Source organism: Bombina bombina, chromosome 5 (assembly GCF_027579735.1).
Source record: "Bombina bombina isolate aBomBom1 chromosome 5, aBomBom1.pri, whole genome shotgun sequence".
Lineage (NCBI taxonomy): Eukaryota > Metazoa > Chordata > Amphibia > Anura > Bombinatoridae > Bombina > Bombina bombina.
This window is the reverse complement of record NC_069503.1, coordinates 346,984,005-346,998,894: the sequence shown is the minus strand read 5'-3', so window position 1 is coordinate 346,998,894 and position 14,890 is coordinate 346,984,005.

The window sequence follows — 14,890 nt, the reverse complement described above, 5'->3', positions numbered from 1 at the left end:
ACTTTGCTTTTCCCTGCTACTCTACTGACCGCAAGACTATCAGCACATGTGTATACCGTTCTGTGACAAACTAACTAATAGTGTGTAAAACTGAGAGTTACACTTCACACTGAACTGTTATATCTTACTCCAGCACTAATAGCAACACTACCTGCTTTCTGGAACTCTGCTTTTCTTTATCAAGATTTATCGTACTGGGAGCTAGCTGAACTCTAAAGATTGTTACTAAGAAATTTATTTATTTTTTATATTTCTTCTGATGCAGACTTTGTTTATGTCTAAACTAATGCTGTGACGTTCAACAGCATATATGTTTTACATCATTCGTTGCCAGACAAGTTTCTGATCTGCAATTCAATTACTTGAGAATAACAACTTTCTCTGAAAGCAGCTTGGTCTATGCTGTTCAATAGTCCATTTGCCAAAAGTGATACAAATCATTTATTTTGCATACTCTGCAGTTGTGATCCATCCTCACTCTCTACTAAATCGTTACACCTGCATTACACAATTAACCCCTAATCTGCTGCTCCGTACACCGCCGCAACCTACATTATACCTATGTACCCCTAATCTGCTGTCCCTAACATCGCCAATACCTACATAATATTTATTAACCCCTAATCTGCCCCCCACCAATGTCGCCGCTACCTTACCTACACTTATTAACCCCTAATCTGCCGACCGGACCTCGCCACTACTCTAATAAATGTATTAACCCCTAAAGCTAAGTCTAACCCTAACACCCCCCTAAGTTAAATATAATTTTAATCTATCAAAATAAATTCAGCCAATCAGCCAATCAGATTGAGCTTGCATTCTATTGGCTGATCGGAACAGCCAATAGAATGCAAGCTCAATCCGATTGAACTTGAATCTGATTGGCTGATTCAATCAGCCAATCAGATTTTTCCTACCTTAATTCCGATTGGCTGATAGAATCCTATCAGCCAATCGGAATTCGAGGGACGCCATCTTGGATGACGTCACTTAAAGGAACCTTCACTCGTCGGTAGTCATCGGAAGGAAGAGGATGTTCCGCGCCGGAGGTCTTGAAGATGGAGCCACTCCTCATCGGATGGATGAAGATAGAAGATGTCGCTTGGATGAAGTTGTCTGCCGGTCCAGATGTCCTCTTCTGCCCGGATAGGATGAAGACTTCTGCCTCTCCGGATGTCCTCTTTTGGTCCATCGATGCCCGGCTGGGTGAACACGGCTCAATGTAGGGAGATCTTCAGGGGGGTAGTGTTAGGTTTATTTAAGGGGGGTTTGGGTTAGAGTAGGGGTATGTGGGTGGTGGGTTGTAATGTTGGGGGGTGGTATTGTGGGTTTTTTTACAGGCAAAAGAGCTGATTTCTTTGGGGCATGCCCCGCAAAAATCCCTTTTAAGGGCTGGTAATAGAGCTGTTAACTTTTGTAATTTAGATTAGGGTAGGGAATTTTTTTTATTTTGGGAGCTTTGTTATTTTATTAGGGGGCTTAGAGTAGGTGTAATTAGCTTAAAATTCTTGTAATCTTTTTTTATTTTTTGTAATTTAGTGTTTTTTTTTCTTGTAATTTAGTTTAGTTTATTTAATTGTAGGTAATTGTAGGTACTTGTAGTTAATTTATTTAATTTATTTATTTATTGATAGTGTAGTGTTAGGTTTAATTGTAACTTAGCTTAGGATTTATTTTACAGGTAATTTGGTAATTATTTTAACTAGGTAGCTATTAAATAGTTAATAACTATTTAATAGCTATTGTACCTAGTTAAAATAAATACAAAGTTGCCTGTAAAATAAATATAAATCCTAAAATAGCTACAATATAATTATTCGTTATATTGTAGCTATATTAGGGTTTATTTTACAGGTAAGTATTTAGTTTTAAATAGGAATACTTTAGTTAATAAGATTTAATTTATTTCGTTAGATTAAAATTATATTTAACTTAGGGGGGTGTTAGGGTTAGGGTTAGATTTAGCTTTAGAGGTTAATACATTTATTATAGTAGCGGCGAGGTCCGGTCGGCAGATTAGGGGTTAATACTTGAAGTTAGGTTTCAGCGATGTTAGGGAGGGCATATTAGGGGTTAATACTATTTATTATAGGGTTTGCAAGGCGGGAGTGCGGCGGTTTAGGGGTTAATACATTTATTAGAGTAGCGGCGAGGTCTGGTCGGCAGATTAGGGGTTAATAAGTGTAGGTAAAGTAGCGGCGACGTTGGGGGGGCAGATTAGGGGTTAATAAATATTATGTAGTTGTCGGCGATGTTAGGGGCAGCAGATTAGGGGTTCATAGGGATAATGTAGGTGGCGGCGGTGTGCGGTCGGCAGATTAGGGGTTAAAATTTTTTATTATAGTGGCGGCGATGTGGGGGGACCTCAGTTTAGGGGTACATAGGTAGTTTATGGGTGTTAGTGTACTTTATAGCACAGTAGTTAAGAGCTTTATAAACCGGCGTTAGCCCAGAAAGCTCTTAACTACTGACTTTTTTCTGCGGCTGGAGTCTTGTTGGTAGAGGGTCTACTGCTCACTTCAGCCAAGACTCTAAATACCGGCGTTAGAAAGATCCCATTGAAAAGATAGGATACGCAATTGGTGTAAGGGGATCTGCGGTATGGAAAAGTTGCGGCTTGAAAGTGAGCATTAGACCCTTTCCTGCCTGACTCTAAATACCAGCGGGCGGCCAAAAGTAGCGTTAGGAGCCCTTAACGCTGCTTTTGACGGCTGCCGCAGAACTCTAAATGTAGGCAATAGTGTTATCAAGGTAGAAAGTGATACATTTAACCCGTTTGTACTTATCTGCAGTTGTGTTCCACAAAACCATTTACCTATCGTTACAGGCTGATAGCTTCCATGCCACGCCGCATTGAGGCAATAATTTCTGCAAAAGGGGCCCAAACCAAGTACTGAGTACATACAGTATGCGTGCTTATACTTTTCAGAGGTCCGATATTGTTCTATGTACAATCCTTGTTTTATTGATTGCATGTAATATTCTAATTTTCTGAGATTGTGGATTTGGGGTTTTCATGAGCTGTAAGCCATAATCATCACAATTATGACAAATCACGGCTTGAACTATCTTGCTTTGCATGTAATGAGTCTATCTCATATATTAGTTTCACCTTTTTAGTTGCATTAGTGAAATAAATGAACTTTTGCACGATATTATAATTTTTCGAGTTTCACCTGTAGTGCTTTTTCTGGTTATAGAATAAATTAAAAAAAAATAAGAAATACTATGGATTAAAAAAGAGAAAGATACATTTTTAAACAACCCTTTTATTCAAGCTGAATTTTTTTTTAATATCTCGGGATTATACTAACTAAAAATCCACATAAATGGTACGAAAGCTATTTCCCCTCTCTATGGCAAAATGTATCACTTTTCTTAAGAAATGGGCTAAACTCCCTCTGACACTCTCAACTAAAATTATGTTGATTTAAATGGTTCTATTTCCCAAAATCTTTTTTCTTATGCAAAATATTCCGGTTTTTTTTAATAATAAAGACATTCAAGTTTTAACTCTCATTACTCCAATTTCATATGGGCTGAATGGAAAGCTTGTATTTAAATTTCCAAACTATCCAATTTAAAAGAAAATTGAGGATTTGCATTACCTAATATCAAACTCTATATTCTAGCATGTCTTGCTAAAATGGCTCTGGACTGGCTCTCGGAGGTCAATTACACAACACATGGTGCCGATGAAGAGCCTCTAATTTCCCCTTTCTCTCTTAAGGCTCTTTTAAACAAAAATAACTTGCAATCTTACAAAGATAAAACCTCCAAATACTGTATACCATTTTAAACCTAATCTTGGCTTGGAATAAAATATGCGGAATATTGCAGATAGAAAATACTATATCAAAACACCTTCCAATTAGAGGTAATCCAGACTTTGTATGTGGATCATACTATTACATCTTTAAAATATGGGCTCATATTTATGCAAGCCTTGCCTTAGAATTCGGCCTAAACACGAAACATTTCATTGCCTGTCTGCAATTCAACATTTAATCTTCTTGCAAAAATATACACAACACAGCACCTGAGATATGGGAGAATTGGAATCTATAATCAGCGGGAATACATTCCATTTCTATGATTTGTAGGTCACTAATAACACACAACACTAAATCAAAGCTAAATGGTTTATTTCTTAAGTGGTCTAATGATATACCAGACCTAGATTTTGAAAGCTTTAATAAAAACTTTGCACAGGCTGCAAAATATACTACTGCCATCTCTCTATGAGAGAATCACATGCAAAGTTGATCAATAGATCTTATATTACTCCATATAAGAGAGCTAAGCACAACCCATCTGAAACTAAATTTTGTTCTAGATGTCATTCCTCTAATTCAAACTTAATATATGCCTTTTTGCTTTGTCCAAAAATACAGAAATTTTGGCTTTAAATCGCATATTGGTTAAATAAGTATTTGGACACAAAAATCAAATTTGTTAGCTCACATATTTTTTTTTTAGTTAACCAAAAGATATATCAGATATATCAGAACAAATATTTAATTAACACTGCTATTTTTGTAGCAAGACTGATGATATTAAGTACATGGAAGAGTAAGGAGTCACCTGGCCTTATAAAGCAGTTATTAAAAATATGAATTACCACAGTACTCAATCCCACCCATCCAGTATCCCTGCGAAGAAAAAAGCCTAAACCATCTGCATCTGAGCCCAAGCAAGGGAGGTGCGGCCGACTCCCGCTGGCGAGGGCTGGAATGTAAGTTCCATGCAGCTAAGAGTCCTACAGACGTGGAGGTAATGGTTTTGATGACTGAACTTTCCCTTATGTATGCACCGGGTATCACATTTGCAAACATTGAACTGAAGACTGGACTAGTACACTCTTGTAAACTGTGTTTCTTATCTGAAGGTACAGTCTCCTATCGTTTTGTCCAGATCATCTTTAGATCCGGAGTGGGCTTAAGGAACTTTGTTACTCACTTTTCAGGACCTCTCTCCATATACCTGAGCTTGAGAGACTGCATGTACATTAGACCCTTTCTTATGTTTATCAATTTGTGCTATAAGCTATTGTTTGCTTAGAATATAGTTAGCCATATGAAGTTGGTAGGCTTAGACATTATCTGACTATTTGAAGCTTGCTCTATTCGACACTATCTTGACATTGATAGTTTATGTATGGGGATATAGATTTTACTGTATATTGCTATGAGAGGTGTAGCATTATGAGCTTTATATAAGCTAGTTTTAATTAGTTGACACCAGAATTTATATTATTCACTATACTGTAAATATTGCCTATACGACCCTTTTGTCATCAGCGTATTAGAAGCTTAGTTCCCATGTACACTTTTATATCCAATATTTAAGCATAGATTGCTATGACGTAGTTAGGTTATGGCACACGGAATCTTTGTGAGAACCAAACTAAGGCGGTTTGTCCTAGATCATGCCTAAACTGCTGTGATGTGAACAGATATCATACTAGACAGTTGATTTCTATACCATTACTTATACATAAATAGTTTCTTACTCTAGTTATTTGCTAATGGGAGGCTTAGACTATTTAATACTGTCCTATTGCTATAAGATCTTAACCGACTGTAATAATAGATCATCATGAGGCTACCTGGGTATAGTATAGGGACTCCATATGAAATCCTATTTGATGTACCTAGCTTCAGAACTTGTTTAACCAGCCGGACTCTGAATGACTATTATACCTGACGCCCATCCCCTATATTCCTACATGAATGTGGATAGCTCCTTATTTTAGACACTAAGATTAGACTATATGCCACTGTCTTACCCACAGGAGATTATGTCAGGGAATACAGTTTTCATATCACCTAGGGGGATGAGGTATTAGTATTATTTTGGTCAGACTTAATGATAGTTTGTTGTGATGCAGACAGGCTGTATTACACTGACTCTATGAACTCTTAAATAACTTATTTTGTCAGTCATAATGCTATATTTGTCCATTTCATTAAGTCTCAAGTTGCAGATTTAGAACATTAGTATAAGTTCTAAACCCTTGAAGGCAATAAATCTGTCTGCTCTATTCGATGGTCTGATACAGTTATAGCATATGTTGATACTGGCCTATGTACCATATACATAGTGTCCCTAGGGAAACATAGTGCAGCCTGACCCATTTGATCCTTATAAGTTTCCAGTTTTAAGTTTTAGGGCTTCTTGGTTTGCTTTATAGCCCCCCACTCTCCTTATCCTTATTCCCCTCCGGGTAGTAGGGCATTGCTAGACCTTTAAGTATTCTATATATTTGTTTATATTCGCGTGGCTCCTCCTCCACTAGCCTTCGCTAAATTCCTTCCTTAATTTAACCCTTAGCATTATCATACAATATGCTAGTTGCTATCCCTAAAGTTACTAATCCCTCGATAACTTTTCCCCCTCCCTCCATAGCGGTGCTTACCCGCTGATAACGTTTCCCTTCCCCTCTCTCATTCACTTTACAAAATTGTACAAGACCTTTAACCTTAATGGGTTGCGTGGATAGTTAGAATATTTATTATATATATATACTTATTATACTTTGTAAGGGAGTGATCCTAACTACTTTCTTAGTTACTGTAAATAATCATTCCAGACCCTTAGTTATCTTCGTCATGAAACAATTCAGGTCAAAATTGTAGCTATGAAGATTTTGTATTTTTCCGGGTCAGTGGGCCCATTAGTGGCCTTGATAATAGCTACTTATCTAGTGTTGTGTAAATATGTAAAATGAGGATTCCACACAGCTACTTTTGATTGAATTTTTATGTTACGTTTCTATACTCAGAGTTGACAACGTATCATTGTGTAACGTCGCTGTGATTTTGCATATTTGTAAGTCGACAAAGTGTGTATTTTTGTCTCATGTTTTTTGTGTTTTTTCTTCTTTCTGTTTGAACAATCCTCAATAAAAAAAAAAAAAATATATGAATTACCAAATGACTATTGATCAATATGACCCCATGATACATGCAGAGAATAAGATGTGTGCATCTATCAAAATGGGACAAGGTTATTATGTCTCTTCCATCTGAGACTCAAATAAAAGTATTCCCCCTCATTCTTTCAAATGATACAATTAAATTCTTATCCACCATTATGGCGACAATTTTTTTCTTAATTCTTCGAGGGGTTTTTCTTCTCTTCAATTTTATTTCCAATTTATCAGGTTATATAATTCTTTAATGATACATAACTGTTAATTATGTTGACATTAGCTGATGAATAACAATCTCTTAGGGACCATTTTTCTCTTTGGTCTCAGATGTATTAAATAACGTTAAAGCATGTGAAATTATTTTTTTGTTATATTTTAGTTAAATTTGAAAAACAACAGTGTGTTTTATAACAGGTGATGGGAATTGTCTTATTTTTTATTTTTTATTTTTATTGAGGTTCATTTCAAAGCATACAATATAATAATAATAATTTGTATATCACATGGAGTAGTATCAGATATGCAATGGATATAATCAACAACATGGAATTATGAAAAATACACATAGGATAAAACAATTATCATGTGAACAGTATAAAGGAGTATGCCATCTAGAGACCTCCCAAAAGAATCAAGAGGCCACTCTTGGACCTCCTGAAGTAGATGGAAATTATAAAGCTATAGGTGGTCATTTGAGACTGAGGAGACCACTTTTGGGTCTCAGTTAGATAACCTCTTTTCTTGATATTAATAAGAACATACGCTTTAGCATCACTTGTATATTTCAAATTATATTAGAATTGTAATTGTTACGTCCAGAGTCACCCAAATATAATACTGGTCTCTCAGAAGACCTCTTTAAGCTGTAGATATATAACATTAAGGGGGTATCAAACTATTGGCATATGAATTAGGGTATATATTGAGATAATGGAATAGTATAGCTCAAGCAAGAACCACCTTATATTAATTAAGTAAGTTACATTGAGAGAATGGCTGTTCGCTTCCATCTATAGACTGTGCAACTTAATAAAAAACTATAGAACCACATTATAGAGTAATGCCTAACTCTGAACTAGAAAGTCTAGGGCACAGGTATGTTTCTCTAATTAGTGAGAATAGTAGATAGGTGTATAAACCAGGCCATACTGACATTGAGCTACACCTTTATAGAGGCCTATAAAGATAACTGAGGTATAGCCAGTTTATATATTTATATGATGTAAAATATTTAGTAGATCTAACTTTTATTTTTTTTGGGTAGCTTCTATCTTAGAATTCTGCATATGTATTTAGTAATTCAACTGGTAGGGGGTGTCTACTTTACAGGTCACAGACAGCAACTTAAACTGAGATTGCCATGCCCCTCCGGCCTCAAGGAACGGGGCAAAAATTATTTGTGTTAGAATAGTAACTATGGTATTTGTATACTAGTAGAATATCATACTTGCTCTAGGTGTGTCTATAAAGCACCCATGCAGAAGTATTGTCATTTGATAGCACACTACATTAGGACTGATAGCTAGAAAAAACTATTGGTATCTATCCTCCTCACTGAAAGTATACTGGATGAGGTTATGTATAGTTAGGTGGCCCACTGTAGTAGGTGATCTTAATCTTCTCTGGAAGTATGATGTATGAAGCTTACAATATTACAACCAGTATATAGTGGGATATTCACACTGAATAATGAGAGACTTCCGGCTGGGGGCGGAGCAAGCAGGTAGCTGCTGCTGCTTCGTGTCTAAGTGTTTGGGACCTTACCATTCTCTCGCATTTCAACTTAATCCTTGGTCTCACTGTGCAGTCTCGGCCCGGATATATGAGCCACGAATCTCGAAGTGGAAGTCTCTACCTGGTTACATTCTGCTTGGTGGCTAAAGCACTCCTTACTATCTGGCTGACTAATCTTATTCGGCATTCCCCAGTACCTGATATCTGGCACTCAATCCCTGAGGGTCTACTATTGCTGGAGCCCAGGTCTCTAATCTGCATCTACAGAGCTATTTGCAGTCACGCAATTCCCTGTGTTTGCCGTGATGAGAGAAGGGCTAGTCGGTGGCTCTGCGACACCTTGGCCCCCAGAAGCTAGAACCTTAGTCCATAAGGAACAGATATATCAAACACTTGCCGGTTGCCAGACTGTATCCTGAGTGGTCACTCCTTTACCTAGCTGCACAGAGTACCGGCCACACGGTGCAATTCCTTGTGGCTATAAGTCTTATCATGGTCCAGCTCCAGAGCCTGCATTGGATGACTAGTTGAGAGTTACTTGACAGTCTTTGTCATACCACCGGAGGGACGGACAAATCTTGCGGCCCTCTGCAACTCCAATTTCCAATGAACAAGTCACATGAGTTTGCTTCTTACCTGCTTCCCTCCATCAGCAAGTTGACTGGACACTCGCTGAGGCCGATCTTCCAAGGTCCGGATGGGGGCTGATTCTGACTGGTATCCTTCATGCCGGAGGGGCTTCTCAGTGGCTGGATCCCGATCACCAGGAGGTGACGTGTCCTAGAGGCGACGGATGCTATGAAGTGATATGACACACACGTCAGAACATGTGCGCACAGAAAAGGATCCCATACTCGGCTTGCTTAAGCAGTCCCACAGCATCTCGGACTAGACTATCGAATGGCCATTTCCAGCCTCGGCCTCCACAAGGTCTGTTGTTGCAAGGGGTGAGCAGTGAACATTTCTGAAGTGCTGACAAGCGGCCTCGACTTTCGTTTAGATCACCGTGCCTCAAGATCTACACTGTAGGTCATATCACTGACCCCCTGATGTTTCTACCTGAGGCTGCAGAACTCTAAGGTACTATTCTCTAAGCTTAGATTGGCTGTGGACTACAATAAAGAGCAACTATCTTTGGTCACCTAAACAAACGCTTATTTCTGTTCAACAGCTATGCTATTTTGGTAGAGGCTATATTCTACAGATAGTTGGTTGCACGTTGTATGATATAATGCTTTTCTTATAATTACATCCCTTCTCTATTTGAGGTGTTTTGGTTCATATCTACAAACGGTATGCTACATATATTTGTTTTATAAATGCTGATCAATTATACAGTTTTGCTACTAGACTAAATTTGCTTAAAAAGCACACTACTGATACACTAGGGTGTCAGGTTTAGAGGCAGCTTACTGCCTCTGTCAAGCCCTGCCTTTTCCCTGAGTAGTCTGGGATTTACTCACTACCCTACATGCAGTATACTTGGCCATAAAATAAATTGGAAAAACATTATTTATGTTCACTACACGTTTTTCACACACCAATTATTCACACATCCACACAGATGGTGATGACAGTATTAGATTCACTATAAGTTTACCTACAACCATACAAGGTTGTTTCTATTTTTGTTTGTCGGGTTTTTGTTTTTGGATAATTTTGTTGTTTCACTGATTTATTTTCTTGGGTTCACACTATTTTAAATTGTTGCACTTGCCAAGACAAGTCTTGACCTGATTTCTACTGATAGAATTGTATGCATTTGATTCTTTATTTAACAGATCTTGTATCAATTGGCCTTTAATCACTTGGTAAATAGAACACTAGAGTCGCCTCTAGATTAAGTGCCTGTATTGTATTGTCTTGTTTATTTTACTTTCTATGATGCTACTGTATTATATTTCACACAGTTAATAACTGTTACACTATATCACTATTTCACTGCAGCGACGATTGTCGCCTGATATATCGCCCTACACGTTATTAGCTAGGGTTCATGGACAGATATATATCTTACACTAAAGGTTCTTCTCCCAGTATACCTTCTAAACAAAGGGAAAGAAAAGGTAACAACAAAAATTCTGACCTTCTCCTGATACTTCAGAAGATCAGGGGGCCAGGCTGCTAGTATCTCCATTAATAACATGTCAGAATTAGCCATTGAGATAGCTAAAATGATCTCTCCCCAATTAGATTTGGTCAAACAGGAAATTAAAGGGGAAATCTTCAGCTTGACTAACAAAGTTAGGCTGTTTGCACCTAGGTTAAATGAAGTGGAGACAAGAGTGTCTGGAGGATAGAATTAATCTCCAAGACCCTATTTCCATAGCTCAGAGGAATGCTATCTCCACACTACAGGCTAGAATTGAGGACCTGGAGGATCGCTCCAGGCGAAACAATTTAAGAATTATAGGCCTGCCTGAAACGGTTGAATTTCAAGATTTAATGACCTTTGTTTTTGTCACCCTCCCTCAGACACTTCAGATTCCTTTCCCTCCATTCCCCTTTCAGATAGAAAGAGCTAATAGAATAGGTCCTTTGCAGGGGAACATAGAAGAAGCTAAACCAAGGCCTATTATATTCAAATTTGTCAATTTTCAAGATAAAATATTGTATCTCAAACACTATAGGAAATGTAATCCTTTCTACTTGGGTCACATAAGATCATGATCTTCCAAGATTTCTCCTCTGAAACCTTGTCAAAGGGAAGGGAGATGTCTCCTTTCTTTGTCAAGCTCATGAAAGCTAACTGGACTGGACAGTCCTAGAGGCGACGGATGCGATGAAGTGATATGACACACACGTCAGAACATGTGCGCACAGAAAAGGATCCCATACTCGGCTTGCTTAAGCAGTCCCACAGCATCTCGGACTAGACTATCGAATGGCCATTTCCAGCCTCGGCCTCCACAAGGTCTGTTGTTGCAAGGGGTGAGCAGTGAACATTTCTGAAGTGCTGACAAGCGGCCTCGACTTTCGTTTAGATCACCGTGCCTCAAGATCTACACTGTAGGTCATATCACTGACCCCCTGATGTTTCTACCTGAGGCTGCAGAACTGTAAGGTACTATTCTCTAAGCTTAGATTGGCTGTGGACTACAATAAAGAGCAACTATCTTTGGTCACCTAAACAAACGCTGATTTCTGTTCAACAGCTATGCTATTTTGGTAGAGGCTATATTCTACAGATAGTTGGTTGCACGTTGTATGATATAATGCTTTACTTATAATTACATCCTTTCTCTATTTGAGGTGTTTTGGTTCATATCTACAAACAGTATGCTACATATATTTGTTTTATAAATGCTGATCAATTATACAGTTTTGCTACTAGACTAAATTGGCTAAAAAAGCACACTACTGATACACTAAGGTGTCAGGTTTAGAGGCAGCTTACTGCCTCTGTCAAGCCCTGCCTTTTCCCTGAGTAGTCTGGGATTTACTCACTACCCTACACGCAGTATACTTGGCCATAAAATAAATTGGAAAAATATTATTTATGTTCACTACACGTTTTTCACACACCAATTATGCACACATCCACACAGATGGTGATGACAGTATTAGATTCACTATAAGTTTACCTACAACCATACAAGGTTGTTTCTATTTTTGTTTGTCGGGTTTTTGTTTTTGGATAATTTTGTTGTTTAACTGATTTATTTTCTTGGGTTCACACTATTTTAAATTGTTGCACTTGCCAAGACAAGTCTTGACCTGATTTCTACTGACAGAATTGTATGCATTTGATTCTTTATTTAACAGATCTTGTAATAATTGGCCTTTAATCACTTGGTAAATAGAACACTAGAGTCGCCTCTAGATTAAGTGCCTGTATTGTATTGTCTTGTTTATTTTACTTTCTATGATGCTACTGTATTATATTTCACACAGTTAATAACTGTTACACTATATCACTATTTCACTGCAGCGACGATTGTCGCCTGATATATCGCCCTACACATTATTAGCTAGGGTTCATGGACAGATATATATCTTACACTAAAGGTTCTTCTCCCAGTATACCTTCTAAACAAAGGGAAAGAAAAAGTAACAACAAAAATTCTGACCTTCTCCTGATACTTCACAAGATCAGGGGGCCAGGCTGCTAGTATCTCCATTAATAACATGTCAGAATTAGCCATTGAGATAGCTAAAATGATCTCTCCCTAATTAGATTTGGTCAAACAGGAAATTAAAGGGGAAATCTTCAGCTTGACTAACAAAGTTAGGCTGTTTGCACCTAGGTTAAATGAAGTGGAGACAAGAGTGTCTGGAGGATAGAATTAATCTCAGAGACCCTATTTCCATAGCTCATAGCAATGCTATCTCCACACTACAGGCTAGAATTGAGGACCTGGAGGATCGCTCCAGGCGAAACAATTTAAGAATTATAGGCCTGCCTGAAACGGTTGAATTTCAAGATTTAATGACCTTTGTTTTTGACACCCTCCCTCAGACAATTCAGATTCCTTTCCCTCCATTCCCCTTTCAGATAGAAAGAGCTAATTGAATAGGTCCTTTGCAGGGGAACATAGAAGAAGCTAAACCAAGGCCTATTATATTCAAATTTGTCAATTTTCAAGATAAAATGTTGTATCTCAAACACTATAGGAAATGTAATCCTTTCTACTTGGGTCACATAAGATCATGATCTTCCAAGATTTCTCCTCTGAAACCTTGTCAAAGGGAAGGGAGATGTCTCCTTTCTTTGTCAAGCTCATGAAAGCTGACTATAATGTCAGATTGATTTACCCCGCAAAATTGATAGTGACAAGGGAAGGGATTACCCACGCTTTAAATAATGCTTTGGAAGCTGCCTCGTTTTGCATGGAGGCAGGATTACCTTAAATTAAAGGATAATTGGTTAATACCCTATTATTTTGAGACTAGCTATATAGATAAGTAATGGAGTTTTAAATGTATAGCCAAACTTAAAACTAGATGGGTTGGAGAGGTTATTGCCGCCCCACATGATTCCCGGAAAAGAGGTGTAGCAATTCTTTTTAATAAACACTTAGAATATAAGATTGAAGTTAGCCACTTAGACCCTGAAGTTTTTTAAAATTTTAGAGATTTAACTTAATAAATCACGCTTTATTCTTTGTAATATATATGGCCCAAATAGTGTTGACAGGGTGTTCTGGAATGACATGACAGTCAAATTACATAAGTATATCGATCAAAACCTAATAGTGGCAGGCGACCTCAACCTGATCGCATCACCCAATTTAGATAGATTAAACAAAAAAGTACCAATTAAAAGAGACAGAAAGACCCACATACTACAGAAGTTTTGTTTTCAGTTAGGATTGCTGGATATTTGCCGCATTCAGAACCCTAACCTTAGATCTTATACCTGCATTTCTAAAGGACACCAGTCCCTATCCAGGATTGACATGTTCCTTATTTCAGAATCATTAATTGGTCTTAATCTTAAAGCTGACATTAAAGATATTGTAATTTTAGATCATGCTATTATATCACTAGATTTAGATGCATGTTCCTTACAATCAGCTAACAAACACATTTATTTTCCTAAATATCTAGTTAAAAATATTAATTTTCAAAATTGGCTAAGAGGTAAATGGAGAGAATTTTATAGCTATAACTCTTCATATTCAGAGAAGGCTGAGGTGTTTTGGGCTACGGGGCGAAATTAAAGCCTATATGTGTCAACTTAAAAAAAGAGTTAAGCAACATGAAATCCAATTGTCCAATCAGGTCAAAAATTTCTATAAAGCCTATCTAGATAATCCTACTAAGTCACATTGTGCTGGTTATGTGAACGCTAAGACGTTAAGAGATATCTTAATAAAACAAAAAACTGTTAAAGAGGATCTTAGACAAAGAGCCTTATATGGGGGTCATGTGGGCAGGTCAGCTAAATTTCTTGCCAGGATCACCAAACCAGTTTCCAGAAATATAATTTCATTAGAAGTAGCGATGATAGATTCAAAAGCAACTCAAAAATAGAATTTTTTTTTTAATTTCTTTAAAGACCTATATAAATTTGATGGATCAGACTGAGTCAAGAAAAAGGAATTCTGGGACAATATTAAACTACCTAAACTTTCTTTAGAAATCATGTCAGAAATCAATATGCCCATCTCCATGTCCGAAATATCAGAAGGTATTAAGTCAGCACAGCTAAACAAAGAGGCTGGTTCAGACCTTCTCCCTATAGAATTTTACAGAGTTCTGCAGGAACAAATTACTCCT